Raw genomic sequence first — 22,020 nt, 5'->3', positions numbered from 1 at the left:
AATTAAAAGGACAAAACCAAAACTTGAAAAATATTGAAAAACAAATAAAAACATGTTCTAGCCAGTAAAATTTCTGAGCACAACTGAGAAAGTTAACAGGGAAATTGAACAGGCAACTTCAGAAATTAGAAGCAATGGAACAGATCATGTTGGTCTCAAATCCATTCCTTCAAGCAGACATTTGGTGGGGAGGTTACAAACTTACATTGAATGTTTAATTTACAAACCAAAAGTTATTATGGTGATAATTACTGTGCAAAACAATGTAGATCTGAAGTCAAATCAAGGCACAACAATGCTGTGCTTGCATTTACCATCCTAAGCTTTTAAAATGAATTCTTATTTTGGCTCCATGTACCTCCATGAGACAGCTACCTCCCAAATCAAGGCCACACGTCACACTTGTCTCTCGTATATCCAAATGATCAACTGTACACCAATAACAGTGTCAAAGTACAATTTCAAGGGTTGTGCAGTCACAGGTGTCACAAAGACTTGTTGAGTAGAGGGCAAAATGAATAATCATACATACTTGGTTTTAGATTTGATTCTACATTTTCCTCAGGGCTGGATCCCACGTATAAATTTTGTGTGATCTCGTGCATAAAAGAAGGTTGAGGGCATTGATCTAGATGTGGAACAAGAGGAACAATTTTAAAGATTTGCAAACGATATGAATCTTGGAAACATGGAAAACTACACTGAGAATGATGCTGAATTTCAGAAAAGAAACTGATGAATTGGAAGAATCAGATAGCTGACAAACGAAGTTCAATGTGGAGAAGAGGAAGGTGATCCCTTTTGGTAGCAAGAACACGGACAAGCAATACAAAATAAAGGTACGAATGATGTACGTGTGTGTGAGTGATTTCGATTTTAAAAAAAACTTTGCTTATGGGATATGGCTATCACTGGCTGGGCCATCATTTTGTGTACATTGCAGGATGGGCGGTTTAAATCATTAAAAAGGGAGCCAGGGTAGGTTGAAAGCAGTTTATATGCATTCTGTGTTAATTACTGGTAAGAGCAGGAAGTACAAGTACAAGCAACATAGTCATATTGAACTTACAGAAGACATAGTTCAGAGACTTAGCTGGAGTACTACATCTGATGTGTGGTCCTGCATTTTAAAACAGACATGAAGATATTGAAGAAAGTTCAAATGATATTTATAAGAATTGCTCCATGGATCAGAAATTTCAACTGAGACAACAGATGGGGAAGCTGTGACTGTTCTCCTTGGTGGAGAGAGGATGGATTGAAGTATTCAAAATCAGGAGGGCTTTGCAGTGAGTAAATAAGAAAATGCTCCCACTTGTGACAGTATCAAGAACAGAAGGGCACAGGTGTAAAGTAATTAGTATATCAAGCGTGATATAAAGAATTCTTATCAATACAAGGGATTAAGGTCTGGAGTTTCTTCTCTCAAAGAGGTGAGCTTCTTTGGAACTCCGTGCCATAGAGAGTGTTTGGAGGCAGAGTCCTTGTGGATATTTCAGTCTGAGATTAAGATAGAGTCTCGATTAGTAGGCATATCCAAGGTTACAAGGAAAACACAGGAAAGTGGACAGGAGGAATGTCGGGTTGCCAAGATCCTACTGAATAGTGGAACAGGCTCAAGGGGTTGAACAGCCTGTTTTTATTTCTCACAGTCTTATGGAATGCACTGCCTGTGTGGTAGAGGCACGTTCAAATCAAGGCAAAGAGAATTTGATGGTTATTTGAAAAAAAACAATTCGAACTGCCGGACAGTCAAAAGCCTCCTTCTGTGGTATTAACAGCTCTATGGTTATATCTACTGTCCTAAACTGAACTAGCCTGGTTCCAACGCAAACATATTATTTGGCTTGAAGCTGATCGTCCAAAACCATATACTGCCTAGCTCCAAGACTGCCTAATTTTACCTCTGTAACATCACCTTCCCTACACAGTCCACGTGCTGCTGAAATCCATGCCAAGATTTTGTCACTTTAACACTTGCCTTTCTGATGCACCTCAATCTGGCCTCCTTCCTATTTTGCACCTCAAACTTAGGAAATTTTGACTGAACCTATTTCCTAACTTGCATCTTTGAAGGCTGACAAGCCTTCATCAATTTCTAGTTCACAAATGCCCAAACTTGAAAATGTTCATCCTCATGGTCGAACTAGCAACAGCCTTACCATTCTATTCTTGACATTACTTCTTTTTCCTCTCTGTAATCTTTTCTCCTCCTTTGACTTGCATCAACACTTGATAACACTGAAGTTTCGGACATTTTCCTGTTTAGGCACCATTTTAATAAAAATTGTTATAAATTAATTGTACAACTGAACTATGCAATAGCTCAGCAGTGGTAGTAATAATAATACAGCTATAGTATACACACCTCTGCAAAAAGCATAAGCACTAGTCTGAAAGAGTAAAACCACAGCATTAAGCATATAACTCTTAAGTTATGATGTAAGGAAAGTTCATTTCTTCCATAGGTTACTGCTTTTACAGTCAAGTCACTCTTTCAAATCAGCGGTACTCACCCAAGAAAAAGAGCTACATAAATAGTCCACCAAATCTCAAAAAGTAAAGCAAAACTCCAGAATATGTTATTAACGTTAACTTTGTCATTGCTTCCTGAATCACCTATGTTCAGAGTACCAACTCTGAATGTGGATTTTCGCCCGAAGTATTGCTTTTGTCTTGAAGTTCCCCTGTGGTATTCTCACCTCAATAACGACGGATTAATCGTCACAAACATCAGACTGAGTTTTGTGTCAGAAAATTTGTGGCCCCAACTGGTGAAGAACTAATCCAAACATTCCAAACCTGTTAAAGTGGGATCCATCAAAATTGAACTCTATTTTGATTCAACATTTCTTTTTAAAAGAAATCACTCATGGTGTGTGAGCATTACTTTAGCCACTATTTATTGCCAATTCCTTGATGGTTACTTGATGATGGTGAGCTATCTTTTTGAACCACAGCATTCAAGTGGATGCAAAACACTAATGGAGAAAAAGTTCCAAAGTTTTGAGCTAACAATTGAGACAACTTATTTCCAAGTCAGGATGGAGAGTGACTTAGAGGGGAACTTGCAGGTGATGGTATTCCCATTTACCTGCTGCCCTTATCATTCTTAAATGGAAGTGGTTGTGTTTGCAAAGTCCTGTCTAAGGATCTTTGGTGATTTTTTTTTACAGCGCATCCTGTAGTTGGTATTGAACGTTGATAGTGGAAGGAATAAGTGTTTGTGGATTTGGTGCTAATTAAGGGGCGTGCTTGGTCCTGGACAGCATCTAGTTTAAGTGTTGCATGCTGTTGGAACTGCACTCAAGATAATTAGAGGGAATTCCATCAAACTACTGACTTGTGCTTGTGGATAGGCTTTGAGGAGTCAGGTGATGATTTACTACACTACTCCTAGCCCTGGTCTTGTAGCCACTGTATTTATATTGCTAATCCTTGTCAATTCTAGTTAATGGTAACTCCCAGGATGTTGACTCTGGGGGTCCAGTGATGATAATGCCATTGAATGTAAAAGGGCAGTGGTTAAATTTTCTGTTACTTGAAAGGTCATTGCCTAGCATTTCAGCAGCACAAATATTATTTGTTACTTTTCAGCACCAACATGGACATAGTCAGATCTTGTTGCATTTTAAAGGGACTACTTCAGTATCTGGGGAACTGCAAATAGTGTTAAACATTTACTGATTGCCTTCATCTGCAAAGTTTGCTGATGTTCAAAGTCATGGCTGAAGCAGTTGAAAAGAGTTAGGCTTAGATACTACTGTGAGGAACTCATGCAGAGATGTGTGGGAACTTAGATGACTGACCTTCAACTACCACAATCTTCCAATATGCCAGGTATGGCTCCAACTAGCAGTGTTTTCTCCCAAATTCTCATTGGCTCCAGTTTTGCCAAGGCTTCTTGATGCCACACTCAGTCAGATGAGGCCTTGATGTCAAGGCTGTTACTTTCACCTCTGGAATTCAGCTCTTATGTCTATGTTTGAACCAAGGTTGCAAAAAGAGTTCAGTAGTCCCTTGGTGGAACCTAAATTGGGGGTCAATGAGCAGGCTATGGCTGAATCGGTGCTGCTTGAAGCACTGCTGATGACACTTTCCATCACTATAACAGTTGGCCAAAGGCAGATTTGTCCTACTTTGTGTACTCAGAATATGCCTGGGCAATTTTCCACTTTATCAAATAGATGTCAGTGTTGTAGCTGTACTGCAGCATTGGTTAAGGGTTCATCAAGTTCTGAAGCACAACAATTCAGTACTCAGGGATAACAGCCTTTACAATATTCACCACCTCCAACTCTTTCTTCTTATTACGTGGAATGAATCCAATTGACTGGAGACTGGCATCTGTGGTGCTGGGGACCTCTGGATGAGATTGGGATGGATTGACCACTCAGCACTTCTGGCTGAAGATTGTTGCAAATGCTTCAGTCGTCTTTTGCACAGATGTGCTGGGTTCCTACATTATTGGGGATTTTTGTGTGAACTCCTCCTCTGGTGACTTGTTTAATTGTTCTCCACTATTCACAACTGGACATGGGGAGATCTGCAGAACTTAGCTCTGATCTGTTGGTTGTGAAGTCACTCGTTTCTTTTTATCACTTGCTGTTTATAATGTCTTCGGTGCAAGTAGCCTTGTTATGTAGCTTAACTGGGTTATCATTTCATTTTTAGGTAGTCCCGGAGCTGCTCCTTGGTATGCCCTCCTGCACGCTTCTCTAAAACAGGGTTAATCTCTGAAGAAGGGTCCCGACCCGAAACATCAAGCTTTCCTTCTCCTCTGATGCTGCTTGGCCCGCTGTTTTCACCCAGCTTCACACCATGTTATCTCATAATCTCCTGGCTTGATGGTAATGGTAGAATGGTGGGATATGCCAAGCCACGTGGTTGCAGATTAAATTGAAGCATGACTATGATAACCCACAGCACCTCATGGATGTCCGGTCTTGAGTTGTTAGACTTGTTTGAAGTCTGTCCCATTTAGCACAGTAATAGAGTTATACAACACAATCGGGGATATTCTCAACGTGAAGCTGGGACCTCTTCTCCATAAGGAGCATGTGGTGTTCACTCTTACCTATATTGACATGGTCAGGTGCATCTGCAGCTGCCAGATTGGTGAGGACGACGTCAACTATGTTTTTTCTTCCTGCTGATTCCCTCGCTACTTGCCCCAGACTCAATTTAGCAGCAATGACCTTTAGACCACAACTAGCTTGATCAATACTGTTGCTGCTAAGCCACTCAGTGGTGGACACTGAAATCCTCCACCAAGAATCCATTCTGTCCCTTTGATGTCCTCAGTGCTTGCTCAACATGGCAGCTTCCTTACCCAATTTTGACCTCAAGTCACGAGACTGCATGGTATCCAATGTAGAGGATTTCCAGGGCAGCTGTCTCCCAACTGCACAACTTCTGCTGGTTTCATCCTTCTGATCGACCAAGGTACATCCATGGACGGTGATGTTATGTCTGGGATACTGTCTGTGAGACAGCTCTCCCCAGTTTTGATACTAATCCCCAGATGTTAGTATAGAGGACTTTGCAGGGTCAATACAGCTAGTTCTGCCATTTTTATTTCTGGCACTGGGTGGATGCCAGGTGGTTTGTTCAGTTCTATTTTTTTTCTGAGACTTTACAGCTGAAGAGCAGTTCAGAGTCCTTGCTGTGGGACTAGAGTCACATGTGGGCCAGACCAGGTAAGACCAGCAGTTTGCTTGCTGGATGAACATTAGTGAACCAGATAGGTTTTCCAAGAAATCAACATGGTTGTTATCAGACTTAATGTCAGATATTAAATTAATTCAAATTTCATAGTGGGTTTCGAACTTGTGCCCAGAACTTTACCTGGTTTCTAGATTAATAGTCTAGTAATTAATACTATCACTTGGCCCTCACCTCCCCAATACATTGTTTTGTTTTAATTTAGACTGTTAACTGAAGTAAAATTATATACCTAAGCAGAATAGTTCTGAAGCTTTTCTTCATATTGTGTCAGCCTGAGTCACAAATGGGATGGTTTGTAAGTTCTGACACACAAAAAAAATACATTTGGTACTTTTACTCTAAACTGCAGAGTTAGCATTTTGTCAACCATTAAAAAAAGTCATAACCTTTAAATATATTGATTTTTTAAAAAAATAACAGTGCAAAAAAACATACTCAGATGGCTAAATCATGCCCAACTACATCGGTGCTGTTTGAAATTTTTTGGAACCTAGCTTTGTGTCTTTGTATAGTATTACGAAGAGGCAACAACATTTGGATAGGGAAGAGACAACCAAGAACAGATTCTTGGAGAACTACTGGATCACTGGCACAGGACAAGATTTCAAAACAAAAGTGAGTTGGGTCACAGATGAGTGCTATTGGAAGAGATGGGGTACCATGATCAGAGTCACAGAGGATATAACACATGTTTTGATTATGCCAGTTTTCTAAAACAGGCATAATCCTGATGGGAAGGATTCATACATGGAATTACAAGAAAGGTAGTCAAGGAAATAGGAGGAATCACCAATCACAGTCTTGAGCCGAAAGGAAGACTGGAAACAGGAAAGGAATTTACAAGGACAACATGGTGCAGTGTGAGATTTCTTATAACAGAAATGATTTTGAAAGGGAAAGAATATTTACAAAATTAGTAGAAAGTTGAATAATCAACTGTTCAGTGGAAATTAAGTCAAGGGTGCAGAAAGTAGGGATGTAAAATAATAAACAGCTAAACAGACAAATCAATAAGTACTCATCCCGTCATTAATATATTGCAGTTGAAATTGAAAGCAGATTAGAAAAATGCCAGTGAGGTGACTTTAAGACACATTAGTAATATTTAAGTATTTTATGCAAGTGTTGCTACAGTTGTTCCCTTTCTATTGTCCTTTTCCATCTCTGGATAATACAATTTAAAATGAGAGCTGAAAGAAATGCATCAGTATTTTTACTAAATATACCTGTTAACATTTAAAAAGATAACCAACAAAAATATTAATAGTTTAAACAGGTTGTGTTTTTCTAAAAGCACTCTTAGCGGGAAGTAAACAAAATGACCTTAGGGTTACATGGCAAGATGGGAATCTAAAGATAAGCAGGTATTGACTTGCTCTGAGAAAAAAGGAATGTGACACAGGCATTTGAACAGGTGGTTTCAGCCTTAACAAGAAATTAACTTCACATACCTGTCTTTTCCACACTCACCAAGAAAAAAGTTTAAATCAGGGCCCTCCTGCGGATGAGTGTCCGTAACCTTGAAGTGGGAAGGCCAGGTTCAAGTCTCACCTGCTCCAGAGGTGTGTAATAACATCGCTGAACAGGTTGATTAGAGAAAAGGTAGATAAAAAGCAAACAAACAGAAAAAATTCAATAAAAAGTTCAAATTAGATATATAATGGAAAAAAAAATCAGGGAGTGATCTTTGCTTGTTAGGGTGATCCAAGAGTAGTCAGCAATGTTGATAGAGGGCACTGAGGCCCAATCATGTTCTGCATGACCAAAAGCAAGTCTAATGACTGATTGCTAAAATCGTCAACACTGACCTCGACAATGCAAACATAATGGAAGAAATAACCAAGAAAGGACAAAGGTTACCAGCTACAAGGGCAAAACAAAAAGCATAAGAAATTACTGAACAAAAAAATCAACAGCCGGAATCACATCTTGTTGAATGGAGTGTCAAAGACTAGATGCTTGAAAGTTAAATGCAGTTAGTTGAGAGCTCATGAGAAAGACTATTTCCCCAACCCCTCTATCCCCACTATACAACAGGCACAGAAGAAAACCAAGTCAAAAGAGATTGGGGGTGGTAAGGAATACAACGTCACAGTCAGAGGTTGTCTCAATCACTGACAAAGTTATTGGAATACAGAAATCATACAAAGTAGCACGGTCTGAAGGTGGGCATAAAATTTGGCTAGAACACTGACAAGACTAAATTAAGTGGGGAACTGAAGGCAGTGAAATCAGAGGACAAAGACAAAATGTGTTGAAAGATTATCAACAAACTGCGAGAAACACTTAAGACAATCTGAGGAAGGACAGCTGAAAGAAATTGTAAGACTAGGAAAAGGGGCAGCTGAAAACAGCAATTGTAAAAACATGACAGGAGGCACAGTACAAGCCAAAGTGCTTGAACCTGATAACAAAGCAGCTGGGAGAACAAAGTATGATTTGATGAGAAGTTCACAAGTCATATGACACGAGGTCATAGTCCAACAGGTTTATTTACAATCAGGAGCTTTCATAGCACTGCTCCTTCGTCAGGCAAAGCGTGAACCCACTTCACCTGACGAAGGTGCAGTGCACTGAAAGCTTGTGATTCCAAACAAACCAATTGGACTATAAGCTGGTGTCGTGTAACTTCTGACTTTGTCCACTTCAGTCCAACATCAGCATTGATGAAAAGGGGTGAACCACAGCAGTAGTGTGGGCAGTTTCCATCACAGCAATATCAATGATAAGAGATAACCAGGTGTGGAGCTGGATGAACACAGCAGGCCAAGCAGCATCTTAGGAGCAGGAAAGCTGACGTTTCAGGCCTAGACGCTTCACCACAGCAATATCAATAATCATTTTCAATAAAGGTATGGAGAATCACTGATAGTCAGTCAATCATAAATATTGGTAAATGGAAGTGGAGTTTGCAAGTGCGGAAGATTCCTACCTGCCAATTTTTCATCCCACATTCAGACAACACAAATTAAAATACTGCTGAGGCAAAGCCCCTGTTATAAATCAGCCAGAAGTCACAATTTCATCATAGGTTTCAACTTGAAAGTCCAATGCCGAAAAATAACTTAGTGCATATTCTGGTGAGTGGCTATCAGCAAAATATTATAATCTATGCAATTATTAGAGGCATCTTGGAATTGTACAGATACACTAAGTATAATCAAGGAGATTACTGCACCAAATAGGACTGGCAGGAGGAAAATAACCTGACATGTATTGCTGACATACTTGCTATAATAGAGTTGGTTCTGTCAGCAGACACAAGGGGTCATTAATTTTCTATTTGCTAGAAAAGTAATTGGTTACTGTAATTATTTATGCTTTTCTCACACCTTCCTGACATGGGGATAAATCACTGTTACTTCCCTGTCGCAATGTCAGCTCCCTCCAAAATTGCATCGTGGGTATTCCTACACCAATGACTGCAGCACTTTAAGATAACTCTCCTCTACCTTCTCAAGGCAATTGGGGATAGACAATAAATACTGGTCCGGCCAAAGTCCACATTCCATGAATGCTTTTTCAAAAAAAAAAGTAAAAATGTCAGTTTTTCAATATCTGATAACTTGACCTAACTTTAAAAAGTTTTCAAAGAATAACCATAGCTCCTGATCTCCAAGAAAGGATTAGATCACAGATCACAGACTCCCTACAGTGTGGAAATAGGCCTTCGGCCTAACAAGTCCACACCGACCTTCAGAGCATTCCACCCAGACATATCACCGTAATCGACACATCCCGGAACACTACATGCACTTTAGCATGGCCAATCCACCTAGCTTGCGCGTCTGTGGATTGTGGAAGGAAACCAGAGCACCTAGAGGAAACCCATGCAGACATGGGGAGAATGTCTATGTGGAGTCTGCACAATCACTCAAGGATGGAATTGAACCTGAGTCCTAGGTGCTGTGATACAGCAATGCCAACCACGGGGCCACCATGCTGCCCCATAATAGGCTTCCACAGAGAACAAACTCTACTGCGATTTAAAATCCAGGACACTGAGCCTCCATTAAGCACCATGAGCTTGACAAAACAGATACAATTTCCATGGTATCCAATGGGCACGAACTTGGTATAAACGTTTGAAATCCACTGGCTTAGAGAGATGGAATAACTGGAGAAAATGGCTGGTTGTGTGATACCTGGGGTTTAAGTAGTTGTTTGCAGTACACCTTGTGCATTGTAACATGTTCCCTGATATTCTAGTGCAGACTTGCTCGCACTCAGTTGAGAGAATGGTACAACGTCCTAATTCATATTTACAGCAGCAGTGGAAAAGATACAAATAGAAAATACATGGATGATATCAAAACTGAGGGGTTGTAACTGTAGGAATACTGAAAAGGTTGGAGTTTATTTTCCTCAGAAGAATACTGAGAAGCGAACTCTTTAAAATTGTGAAAAAGGTACGATAGGGCAGACGCATCCACCTGAGAACCTAAAATCCAGCTTGCAGATATAAATGTAGTTATTAACAAAGTGAAACAGTTCTTCTGAAAAATGGAAATACCCATAAGATGAAGAAGGGAGCAATGAGAATTTTGGTGGAAACCACAAAATTGGAGAAGGAAGATGGGAAAAGGCACAATGATGTCACCAGTAAAGCATCAACCAGTTGAGCCAAATGGATCATTTCTGTGCTATTATTTTAGATCCCTTGGAAGTATTGAACAATTGCTGATGGCATGGTCTTTGCAGTAATTTATTGTGGCCACGTGATTATAAGGAACAAATAAAGTTCAGCACTTACTAACCAATGACAGATCAACTCTCCAATCACCTTGTGTCCACAGACCAATCACACCATTCAGAACCCAAAGCGCTGGTTACCACGGAAACAATCACGTGGTTTACACTGACATGACACAAGCCAAATCCCGCCCACACGGCTGTCGTCTCTGGCATTTGCTAAAAGCCCTGTCAAACAGAATGAATACCAGTGGATCACATGATTAGCTGCAAGACTGGAAGAAGAAAATAATCAGGTTAAATTAGACTAGTTTAGAAACAGTGCTGTAAAAAAAATGCACTCCACACCTTAAGTAGTTGAAAGGAGCCAAATCAAGTTGATCTAGGTATTAATTGCCTAGATCGCTGCAATACTTCATTCATCCATGGGATGAGAGAGGGTTAAGTCAAAACATCTGACTCTTGCGACCAATATGGCTCGATCTTCTTGCGATGAGTTGTATTTACTGTTCTGACAGTCGTAAACAGTTATGAAATGATATACGGAAATCTTCAAACAAAAGTTAGCCATCACGTGGAATGAACATCACAAGCGTTCAATGAAATATTTGACCATCACTGCCCATATAAACTTTAAACATTACACCCGTGTACTTTAGAAACTGCGGTAAAAGTACACCAAATCAGATACAACACAGCAACTACATACTGCAGAAAAACTCGTCGTCAATTTGTGTGTGCACCTATTTGTTTCATATTTTATTAAATGTTTTGCATTTTGCCACATCCTGAAAAATACAGTTGAGTATTTATGAAAGTTACTTCAAAAGGCGCAAGACAATATTCGGATACTAACTAACTCGGAATACCGAATCATCCTCGCACAAATACATTTCACACCGACAGTTTGGTTTGCGAGGGAAACCTTTACATGCCCCTTCCCTCAGCCTCGCTGGATGTCACATCAAACCCTCCAAGCGTGCATCTTTTAGCAAGTTGAAGGCATCGTGTGTGGGCAGAGGGCGGGGAGAACAGCCCAGGTACTGCCCCTCCCGCCACCACCATAGGGAGTAGCTGGGCTGCAATGAAACCGTTCACCTGTTAGGTGATGTTTATGTAGAAGACGCAGCAATACAAAAGAGAGAAAAAGGGTAAAAAAAATGCTCAGCCATACTCGCATCAACTACCTGCGAGGAAAATAAAGTGTAAAGTTGTCAACGAGAATCAAAGGGGATGTTTGTGCATGTCCCTTGTTGCGTTGGAACTGAGGAATGGGGAGGGGGTGCGGAAAACACTAATAGAGACCAACACCGCTACCTCAGCCCCCTCCGCTACCTCTGCCCCCTCACTACCAGGCAGAGCTGAAAGAGGGAGCTCTTCACACCCACTCAAAACATTGCGCGCCAATTCCCTCACCAGACTAACCTCAGCCCGTTTTCCAACTTTCCGCTGCCTTGCTCTTACGCAGTCAAAACACAATGTTTTTTTTCTCTAATTTCTTATCTTTTATCATAAATTCACTTCAGAACCGCAACGTTCTTGATAAAAATGGCGCTCGATTCCACCTGGAAGTGACGCATAACATGATTTGCATAACGAAGAATGGACCAATTGGAATAGAGTACAGAATGCACCTATTAAAATATACATGGAGCAATTTGCTGCAACATACTTCAAAAATATAATACAACACATGACAATATTCACGAATGTTGTGATTTGTCCAACTAAGTTGGGTGATGGGCCCCCAAAGTGGGTAACCCTCGCGAGAATGAAGGGCCCACGTCACTGGGGCGTATATTAGAGAGGCGTTGCCTTATGAAGTAAGGGGCAGTCAACAACACGTGGAGAAACCTAACACTTGACCTACTTTGCACATACTAGGGTATAGCAGCAAGGGAGGGGGGGTGTCATATGCAATAGCAAGTCGTTGAGTTTGGAAAAGGAAACTCAATGAATGAAGGTGATCCAACATGGGTAATATCAGAAATAGATGAAGGGTCTAGGCCTGACATGTCAGCTTTTGTGCTCCTGACATGCTGCTTGGCCTGCTGTGTTCATCCAGCTCCACACTTTGTTATCTTGGATTCTCCAGCATCTGCAGTTCCCATTATCACCAATAAACAACAAATGTCAATTTCCTAAGTATATAAAGGAACTAGTTATTCTCACTGATAGAATTAAGCATTCCATAATAGCTGTGTTGACTGAGAAGGGTTATATAGCCCTGATCTCTTGGTGAGCACATATCAAGTAATGGATAGTTCACTTCGAAACAAAAACAGAACTTGCTAGTGAAATTCAGGTCTGGCAGTGCTTATAGGGAGAAAGCAGAGTTATTGTTTTGAGTTCATTGACATTACATCGGAACCAGCAAGTTGGGTAAGGCTAGTTAAACTTTGGATTTGTCAAGTCAGCATTATGAACTGTGAAAAGTATAGCCAAAAAGGAGGACAGAGAGGGCGGAGGAGTGGATGGATAGTTGATAGATGAAATTCAACATGGAGAAGTGTGAAGTAGTGGTACATTTCAAAAAGAACGTGGAGAAATATTAGCACTGTGACGTGGACATATCTTATTTCTATGTACTGCAGAACAGGACAATTAATAGAGCATATAGTGCCCCACCCTTTATTAATAGGGACATACATTACGCAAACAAAGGAGGTTGTGTTGACTTTAAGGTATAGTTTGGCTTCAGCTGGAATCATCCAACCAAGATTGGGTACTAAACATTAGGAATGATGTGAAAGCATCAGAGAGCACAAAAAGAGGCTGGTGAGAATGGGTTCTAGTTACAAAGATTGATTGAAGTATCCTTAAGGAGATCTAATTAGACAGTGAATAGTAAGAAAATACAACCCCCCCCCCCCCCCAGAAAGGATTCAGAAAGGGCACAGATTCAAAAGTAATTCAAGCAAGAAAAAAAGAGGAAGAAAAACATTTTCATGAAGAGCATGGCTACGGTCTGGAAATGAGAGTACAAACAGGCAGGTTCAACTGGAGGCATTAGAGGGAAATTAAATCGTTACTTGAAAAGAAACAGGATGCAAGGTTATAGAGAGAAGAAAATGAGAATGTGTAGAGGTGAGACGTTCATTTGGACAGCCAGCGTAAACATGATTGTCTCCTTTCAAACTAAGAATTCGGATTCCATGAGAAAGAAACATTCAGCAAATTTAGTATAAATCTAGTTAAGTCTGAAAACAAAGTTGTTTGTCAATTGTCAAGTAATAAAAGTTCAGTAAAATAAGATGTGAAATTGAAGCTGGAAGATATTGGAATAGATTAGAACGTAAATTTGAAAAAGAAATCATGATTTGGTTTTAGCTGATGGATACATTTTTTGTGTCAATCTGAAAGTATGTCGGTCAGCTCTCATGCCATATCTACTCAACTAAAATTACAAAAATAATAACTGATAATTAGGAATAAACTAAGTAATTCAATATTTTTGGTATTTGGATATCTGGATCTGTTACAACATCCTTGGTTCCAAAAAATGTTAAAGTTGGGTAACTTTATGGATGTCTGCAACTGATATACTGCTGCAATAAGTTAATCACTAGTTTACCCTGGGCTCCTGTTATGTTTGAGTTTTGTGGCACTCCCTCTCACTTTTTATTTTAGAATAATAATTGGATGATTTGTTGCCAAGTAAGAGAATGTGAGAATTGAATTAATTTAGTAGTTTTTGTTTATGATTCCAGTCAGCACAGCAAAAGTTTTCTGAAGTTGAGACAATAAAATGTGAGGCTGGATGAACACAGCAGGCCAAACAGCATCTCAGGAGCACAAAAGCTGACGTTTCGGGCCTAGACCCTTCATCAGAGAGGGGGATGGGGAGAGGGAACTGGAATAAATAGGGAGAGAGGGGGAGGCGGACCGAAGATGGAGAGTAAAGAAGATAGGTGGAGAGAGTATAGGTGGGGAGGTAGGGAGGGGATAGGTCAGTCCAGGGAAGACGGACAGGTCAAGGAGGTGGGATGAAGTTAGTAGGTAGATGGGGGTGCGGCTTGGGGTGGGAGGAAGCCGCACCCCCCTCTACCTACTAACCTCATCCCACCTCCCTGACCTGTCCGTCTTCCCTGGACTGACCTATCCCCTCCCTACCTATCTTCTTTACTCTCCATCTTCGGTCCGCCTCCCCCTCTCTCCCTATTTATTCCAGTTCCCTCTCCCCATCCCCCTCTCTGATGAAGGGTCTAGGCCCGAAACGTCAGCATTTGTGCTCCTGAGCTGCTACTTGGCCTGCTGTGTTCATCCAGCCTCACATTTTATTATCTTGTAATTCTCCAGCATCTGCAGTTCCCATTATCTCTGATACTATTTTCTGAAGTTGAGGTTTTTTTTTGGCAGTTGAATAGGCTAACCAAAGACTCAATATTAAAATAGATAGACAACTCAGGCTCCTAAATGGTTATACAATTTTGTGTGCTCATTTTAGATTACAAATAATTCACAGTTCTAGAATGATAGGAACAGTGGAAACAGAGCATATGTAGAGTTTTATAATGATGGTTAGGTAGATTTCAAATTGTTAATTTTGGTCACTTTTTGTGTATGACAATTGAAAGACAAAACATCATGCAGAAATTCCGACAAGGTTAAAAATTATTTTTGGAAAAAAAAAATCAAAGAATACCCCATAACTTTTTGTTCAACAATGCCTGGCCCTTCAAAGCCACAAAAAAAAACTGAAGGAGTGAATTCCAGTTCAATACCCAGGGTAAGATGAATTTTAGTAGATTACAATGGAACAAGCAACATTAGGTTTATTCCACTTAGTTGTTTTCACAGGCAGGAAGGGGAAAAAAAGTTGCATAAGTAAAATTATAAAAAATGTCAACTTAGCAGGTAAGATGGCAACATCTATTTATGCTATTTGTTTTGATGAATGAGTTTATCACATCCTATTAACTAATTTACTTAATCAAATTGTTTCATGGTTACTGAAATTGAGTTTAATGTTGTGATGCTCTACGTTTCTTTGAGAGTATGAGAAAATTTCTAAGATCATGACCAATTCTGATGCTCTCAAGACCAATGAATGCCAAAACTGCATCATGGACCCTGAAATTATTTCAGATAAAAGGAGATAAAAATTTAACCAATTTCCACAGGATACAGATACATTATCTTCACGTCATTAGATACCAGAAGCTCCCATCTGATAAACAGTCAGGTTTGTATAAGTACCAGTAAATTAAATTGAAGTTTGACATATTCTTTAGTTTAACTGACTCAAAGGTTGATTGATTCAGAACAAGATATGAAATGTAACTAAAGTCACCAACATGGGAAAAGCACAACAATTATGATAAAAGGAAAATGTTTATTAATGTATACACTTCAAACTGATTTTATGATTGTACACCTATAACATTTGCATTATGCTTGTGAAAAGGCAATTCTAGTCTCTTTTATAGAAGAATTCTCAATGTATTAGTTACGTCTTCAGAAATTTGTGTTAATTTATAGAATACATAAACGGAAGAGCTAAATGGGTGGAAAGCAGTAACGCGTTTTCAGCCATTTTGTATTTTTCCTGTTTGTCAACATTTTGTCAGAGAGACTGGAATGAAAAGTAGCATGAAGAGATCTCATGGAAAGAATGATGAAGGCTTAATTAAAAACCAGTAGTTAAGGACTATTTCAGATGGACAGTAAACCAGTGAAATACAATTATTTCACAGACTTGGACGAGTAAGTTATCTATAGGCAAGGAAGCAGATAATTAGCAGATATAAAAAAATGCGATTTGTAATCTTCAAAAACATTGTTCATTAAACTAAGCCATATTTGAGACGACACCACACTATTCTGTAGTCTTGTGTGAAATTGGCTATGTAAATTAAAAGATTGTATCAAATAAAGAATGACATGGATGTTAGTCAAAAGCTTAATACACAATGTTATGATGAGGAAATATGGAGGGAATTGCTGCTCAATATATTGTAGACAATAGCATGGTGGAAAGAAAAAGATTCATTGTGGACAATTTTAATTATGCAAATATACATAGAAATGCAGGTATGTTACGTTTAAAATCTTTGTAGGGCAAAAACCATACACATGCAGCCTTTTCCACAAGACCATAAGACACAGGAAGTGGAAGTAAGGCTATTCGGCCCATCAAGTCCACTCCACCATTTAATCATGGCTGATGGGCACTTCAGCTCCACTTCCCTGCACTCTCCCCATAGTCCTTAATTCCTTGTGAGATCAAGAATTTATCAATCTGTCTTGAAGACATTTAAACATCCCGGCCTCCACTGCACTCCGTGGCAACGAATTCCACAGGCCCACCACTCTCTGGCTGAAGAAATGGAAATGTCACCTCATTTCCATTCTAAATTTACCCCCTCTAATGCTAAGACTGAGCCCACGGGTCCTAGTCTCCCCGCCTAACGGAAACAACTTCCCAATGTCCACCCTTTCTAAGCCATGCATTATCTTGTAAGTTTCTATTAGATCTCCCCTCAACTTTCTAAACTCTAATGAGTGCAATCCCAGAATCCTCAGCCGTTCATCATATGTTAAACCTACCATTCCAGGGATCAACCGTGTGAATCTCCGCTGGACACGCTCCAGTGCCAGTACGTCCTTCCTGAGGTGTGGGGCCCAAACTTGGACACAGTATTCTAAATGGGGCCTAACTAGAGCCTCATAAAAGTCTCAGAAGCACATCGCTTCTTTTATATTCCAACTCTCGAGATAAATGACAACATTATATTCGCTTTCTTAATCACGGACTCTATCTGCAAGTTAACCTTTAGAGAATCCTGGACTAACACACTCCGATTCCTTTGTACTTCGACTTTATGAATTTTCTCACCGTTTAGAAAATAGTCCATGCCTGTATTCTTTTTTCCAAAGTGCAAAACCTCACATTTGCTCACGTTGAATTTCATCAGCCATTTCCTGGACCACTCTCCTAAACTGTCTAAATCTTTCTACAGCCTCCCCACCTCCTCAGTACTACCTGCCTGTCCACCTATCTTCGTACCAGCAAACCTCACCAGAACAGCTGCAGCCCCAACACTGAACCCTGTGGGACACCACTTGCCATTCTGAAAAAGAGCCTTTTATCCCAACTCTCTGTCTGTCAGAGAGCCAATCTTCAATCCAAGCCAGTAGCTCACCTCGAACACCATGGGCCCTACCTTACTCAACCACCTCCCATGAGGCACCTTATCAAAGGCCTTTTGGAAGTTTAGATAGATAACATCCACTGGGTTTCCCTGGTCTAACCTACTTGTTACCTCTTCAAAGAATTCTAACAGGTTTGTTAGGCACGACTTCCCCTTACTAAATCCATGCTGACTTGTTCTAATCTGACCCTGCACTGCCAGGAATTTAGAAATCTCATCCTTAACGATGGATTCTAGAATTTTACTAACAACCAAGGTTAGGCTAATCAGCCTATAATTTTCCATCTTTTGTCTTGATCCTTTCTTAAAACAAGAAGGTTACAACAGCAATGTTCCAATCATCTGGGACTTTCCCTGACTCCAGTGACTTTTGAATGATCACAACCAAAACCTCCGCTATTTCCTCAGCCACCTCCCTCAGAATTCTAGGATGCAGCCCATCAGGGCCAGATTTATTAATTTTTCGACCTTTTGCTTTTCTAGCGCTCTGTCTTTTGTAATGCCTACCATACTCAACTCTGCCCCCGACTCTCCTTAATTGTTGGCATACTACTCATGTCTTCCACTGTGAAGACTGATGCAAAGTACTTAAGTTCTTCAGCTATTTCCTTATCTCCCATCACTATACTTCCAGCATCAATTTGGAGTGGCCCAATGTCTACGTTTGCCTTTCGTTTGTTTCTAATGTATTGAAAGAAACTTTTACTATCATTTCTAATATTACTGGCTAGCCTACTTTCATATTTGATCCTCTCCTTCCTTATTTCTCTCTTTATTATCCTCTGTTTGTTTTTGTAGCCTTCCCAATCTTCTGATTTCCCAGTGCTCTTGGCCACTTTATAGGCTCTCTTTTTTTTTTCCCTTTGATACATTTCCTGACTTCCATTGTCAGCCATTGCTGTCTAATTCTTCTCCCACTCCCCCCGATAATCTCTTTTCTTTGGGATGAACCGCTGTATTGTGTCCTCACTTACACCCAGAAACTCCTGCCATTGTTGCTCTGTCTTCTCCGCTAAGCTCTGCTTCCAGTCGATTTTCCTCAGTTCCTCTCTCATGCCCCTGTAATTACTTTACTTTAACTGTAACGCCATTACATCCGATTTTCCCTTCTCTCTTTCAAACTGCAGACTGAACTCTACCATATTATGATTGCTGCCTCCTAAGTGTTCCCTTACTTTAAGATCTTTTATAAAGTCTGGCTCATTACAAAGCACTAAGTCCAGAATAGCCTGCTCCCTTGTGGGCTCCATCACAAGCTGTTCCAAAAAGCCATCTTGTAAGCATTCCATGAATGCCCTTTCTTTGGATCCACCGGCAACATTATTCACCCAGTCCACCTGCATACTGAAGTCCCCCATGATCACTGTGATCTTGCCTTTCTGACTTGCCCTATCTATTTTCCAGTGCATCTTGCACCCCTGGTCCAGATCACCGTTAGGAGGTCTGTACATAACTCCCATTACAGTTTTTTTTGCCTCTGTCGTTCCTCAACTCCACCCACACAGACTCCACATCATCTGACCCTACGTCATTCAGTGCCATAGATTTAATTTCATTCCTAACTAACAAGGCAACCCTGCCACCTCCTTGTCTTTTCGACAGGTTTGCTTGTTGAAAAAGGTACATTGGAGCAAGTCCACTCCTGCTGGATCCCCATGACAATGCCAACAACCAATCTCCTTGCCAGTTTTGAATTTACCCTGTTAAATTACACATGTAGCAGATCCTGCTGCCAAACAGTTCAACTTACCAGCACCCCGTTGTCATGCTACATCTATCATTGTTCCTTAAAATTCTTCATTTCTGAGGACTGCAAGATAAAAAAGTATCGACTATGTCTTTTTTCTCACAATAAGTAAATCAAGGGATGATTTTATATGAGATAAAAGTCAACATTGTGAATCCTCAAAGAGTGATTTGAACGAATCAAATGTTTTGACACTTGTATTTAACAGATAAATGGTGAAAAGTGTAATATGGTGCCATTTTGACATACAGAAAACATTAAGATACAAGACTTATATTTAAGTAAACGAATAATCTTCCCTCTCGTGCACGCCTCATATTGATGGTGGTCTCCACAAATGACCCCTAGGCCCACCAACATCCACAGTCCATTCTAGGCATACCAATGCGAGTTTACCACATGGCTGCAGCCCAGCATCTCCAATTCCAATGCCAACCACAGATGTTGCGATGATGCTCATTCTGCCACTGCTTCTCTACCACTAGTGCCAGACCCAACAAATGTCCACTTCACCGATCATTAGATGCCATCTTTTGCTGCTGGGCCTGTCTTGCTGAAGTTGACTCCCCCACTGTAGCAGCTGATGCTGATATCAAGTGCCGTGCTCACCCATCCACCAACTCCTCTGCCGCCATCTTCCACCACGAGTCCACACACTGGGCACAGTAGCTGCAATGATGCTCTTCACAGAAGAGAAAAGAGAGGCGAGAAAAAAAGAAACCAGTAAAATATAAAGAATGGATTAGCCCTGAGCTTGGGAGCCCTATGCTGCCACCATCTGTTGTTCAGTGAAGGATCACTGCCTGGTGATAAACTATGTTTGATTTCCTTTTACAATTAAATTCAAAAATCAGACAAGGCATATGACAGGCAGCAATTGTACAACTCCATATTTTATGTACCATCGAACTTGGATATTCTCCCTAGTTGATTCAGGACTGCCTCTTGGAACATGTCCAAAAACAGAAAGAGGTCATATTAGGTCTGCCCCAAGGATACTGGGTAGACATTTTAATGGTTCATAAATACCTAGGAAACAATGATCACAACATAATTCGGCTTCATACATAAGAAATAGGAGCAGGAGTATGCCATTCAGCCCTTCGAGCCTGCTCCGCCATTCAATAAGATCATGGCTGATCTTTTCGTAGACTCAGATCCACTTACCTGCACTCTCACCATATCCCTCAATTCCTTTATTGTTCATAAAGGATACCTACCTTAGCTTTAAAAATGTTTACTGAAGTAGCATCAATTACTTCACTGGGAAAAGAATTACACAGATTAACAACCCTCTGGGTGAAGAAATTCCTTCTCAATTCAGTCCTAAAATCTGGTTCCTCTAATCTTGAAGCTATGCCCTCTTGTCCTAGCTTCACCTGACAGTGGAAACATCCTCTATTTCTATCTTATCTATTCCCTTCATAATTTTGATGTGTTTCTACAAGATCCCCCCCCCCCACCGCCATCTTCTGAATTCCAATGAATAGAATCCCATTTACTCAGCCTCTCCTCATGAGCCAACCCCCTCAACTCCAGAATCAACCTAGTGAACCTTCTCTACAGCCCCTCCAGTGCCAGTACATCCTTTCTCAAGTAAGGAGACCAAAACTACACACACTACTCCAGATGTGGCCTCACCAGCACCTTGTCCAGCTGAAACAACCTCTCTGCTTTTAGACTCAATCCCTTTAGCAATGAAGGACAAAATTCCATTTGCCTTTCTAATTACTTGTACCTGTAGACCAACCTTCTGTGATTCCTGCTCAAGGATATCCAGGTCCCTCTGCATAGCAGCATGCTGCAACTTTTTACCATTCAATAATAAACCTTTTTACTATTACTCCTACCGAAATGTATGACTTCACATTCATTTACATTGTATTCCATCTGGTAGACCTTTGCCCACTCAATGTATCTATGTTCCTCTGCAAAGTTTCAGTCCTCTGCACACTTTTCCACTCATCTTAGCGTCATCTGCAAACTTTGACACCCTTCTCGTGGTCCCCAATTCCAAATAATCTATATAAATTGTAAACAATTGCAGTTCCAACACCAGTCCGAGGCACACCACTAGTCACTGATTGTCAGCCAGAACAGCACTCATTTATCCCCAATCTTTGCTTCCTGTTAGTCAACCAATCCTCTATCCATGCTAATACTTTATCCCTAATACTATGCATCCTTATCTTATGCAGCAGCCTTTTGTGCGGTACCTTGTCGAAGGCCTTTTGGAAATCTAGGTTCACCACATCCACTGACTCCCATTGTCCATGTTGCTGATAATGTCTTCATAGAATTCCAAAAAAATATTTGTCACGCATGACCTGCCCTTCATGGACCCATGCTGCGTCTGCCCAACAGACAATTTCTATCGAGATGCCTTGCTGTTTCTTCCATGATAACAGTCTCAAGCATCTTCCCCACTACAGAAATTAAGCTAACCGGTCCATAATTCTCCATCTTTTGTCTAGCTCCCTTTTTAAATAGTGATGTCACATTTGCTGTTTCCCAATCTGCTGGGACTGCAAATTTTGGAAAATTACTGCCAGTGCACCTGCTTTTTTTTCCTATCATCTCTTTTAGTACCCTGGGATGCATTCCATCAGGGCCGGGAGACTTATCAATCCTTGGCTCCATTAGCTTGCCCAACACTACCTCTTCCGTAATAATGATTGTTTCCAGGTCCTCACCTACCTT

The 22,020-nt window shown here is 40.5% G+C and overlaps 1 protein-coding gene across 20 annotated transcripts in view; it reads right to left on the bottom strand.

Annotated features, from left to right (window-relative positions):
- Nucleotides 1–11,978, bottom strand: part of LOC125446315 (activity-dependent neuroprotector homeobox protein 2) — a 37,434-nt gene extending 25,456 nt beyond the window's left edge. The window contains exons 1-6 of one of the 20 annotated variants that reach the window (XM_048519893.2): nt 11,845–11,978; nt 10,768–10,930; nt 10,485–10,647; nt 5,957–7,305; nt 2,163–2,261; nt 533–628 (exon numbers count right to left, since the gene is read on the bottom strand). The gene's annotated coding sequence lies outside the window, so the exon portion shown is untranslated. The other 19 variants (XM_048519869.2, XM_048519929.2, XM_048519860.2 and 16 more) reach the window with 19 other exon arrangements.
- Nucleotides 11,979–22,020: the final 10,042 nt, after the last annotated feature.

This window comes from Stegostoma tigrinum, chromosome 2 (genome assembly GCF_030684315.1).
Source record: "Stegostoma tigrinum isolate sSteTig4 chromosome 2, sSteTig4.hap1, whole genome shotgun sequence".
Lineage (NCBI taxonomy): Eukaryota > Metazoa > Chordata > Chondrichthyes > Orectolobiformes > Stegostomatidae > Stegostoma > Stegostoma tigrinum.
Note: the sequence above shows the minus strand (reverse complement) of the source record. Positions and strands in the feature narration are given on the sequence as shown.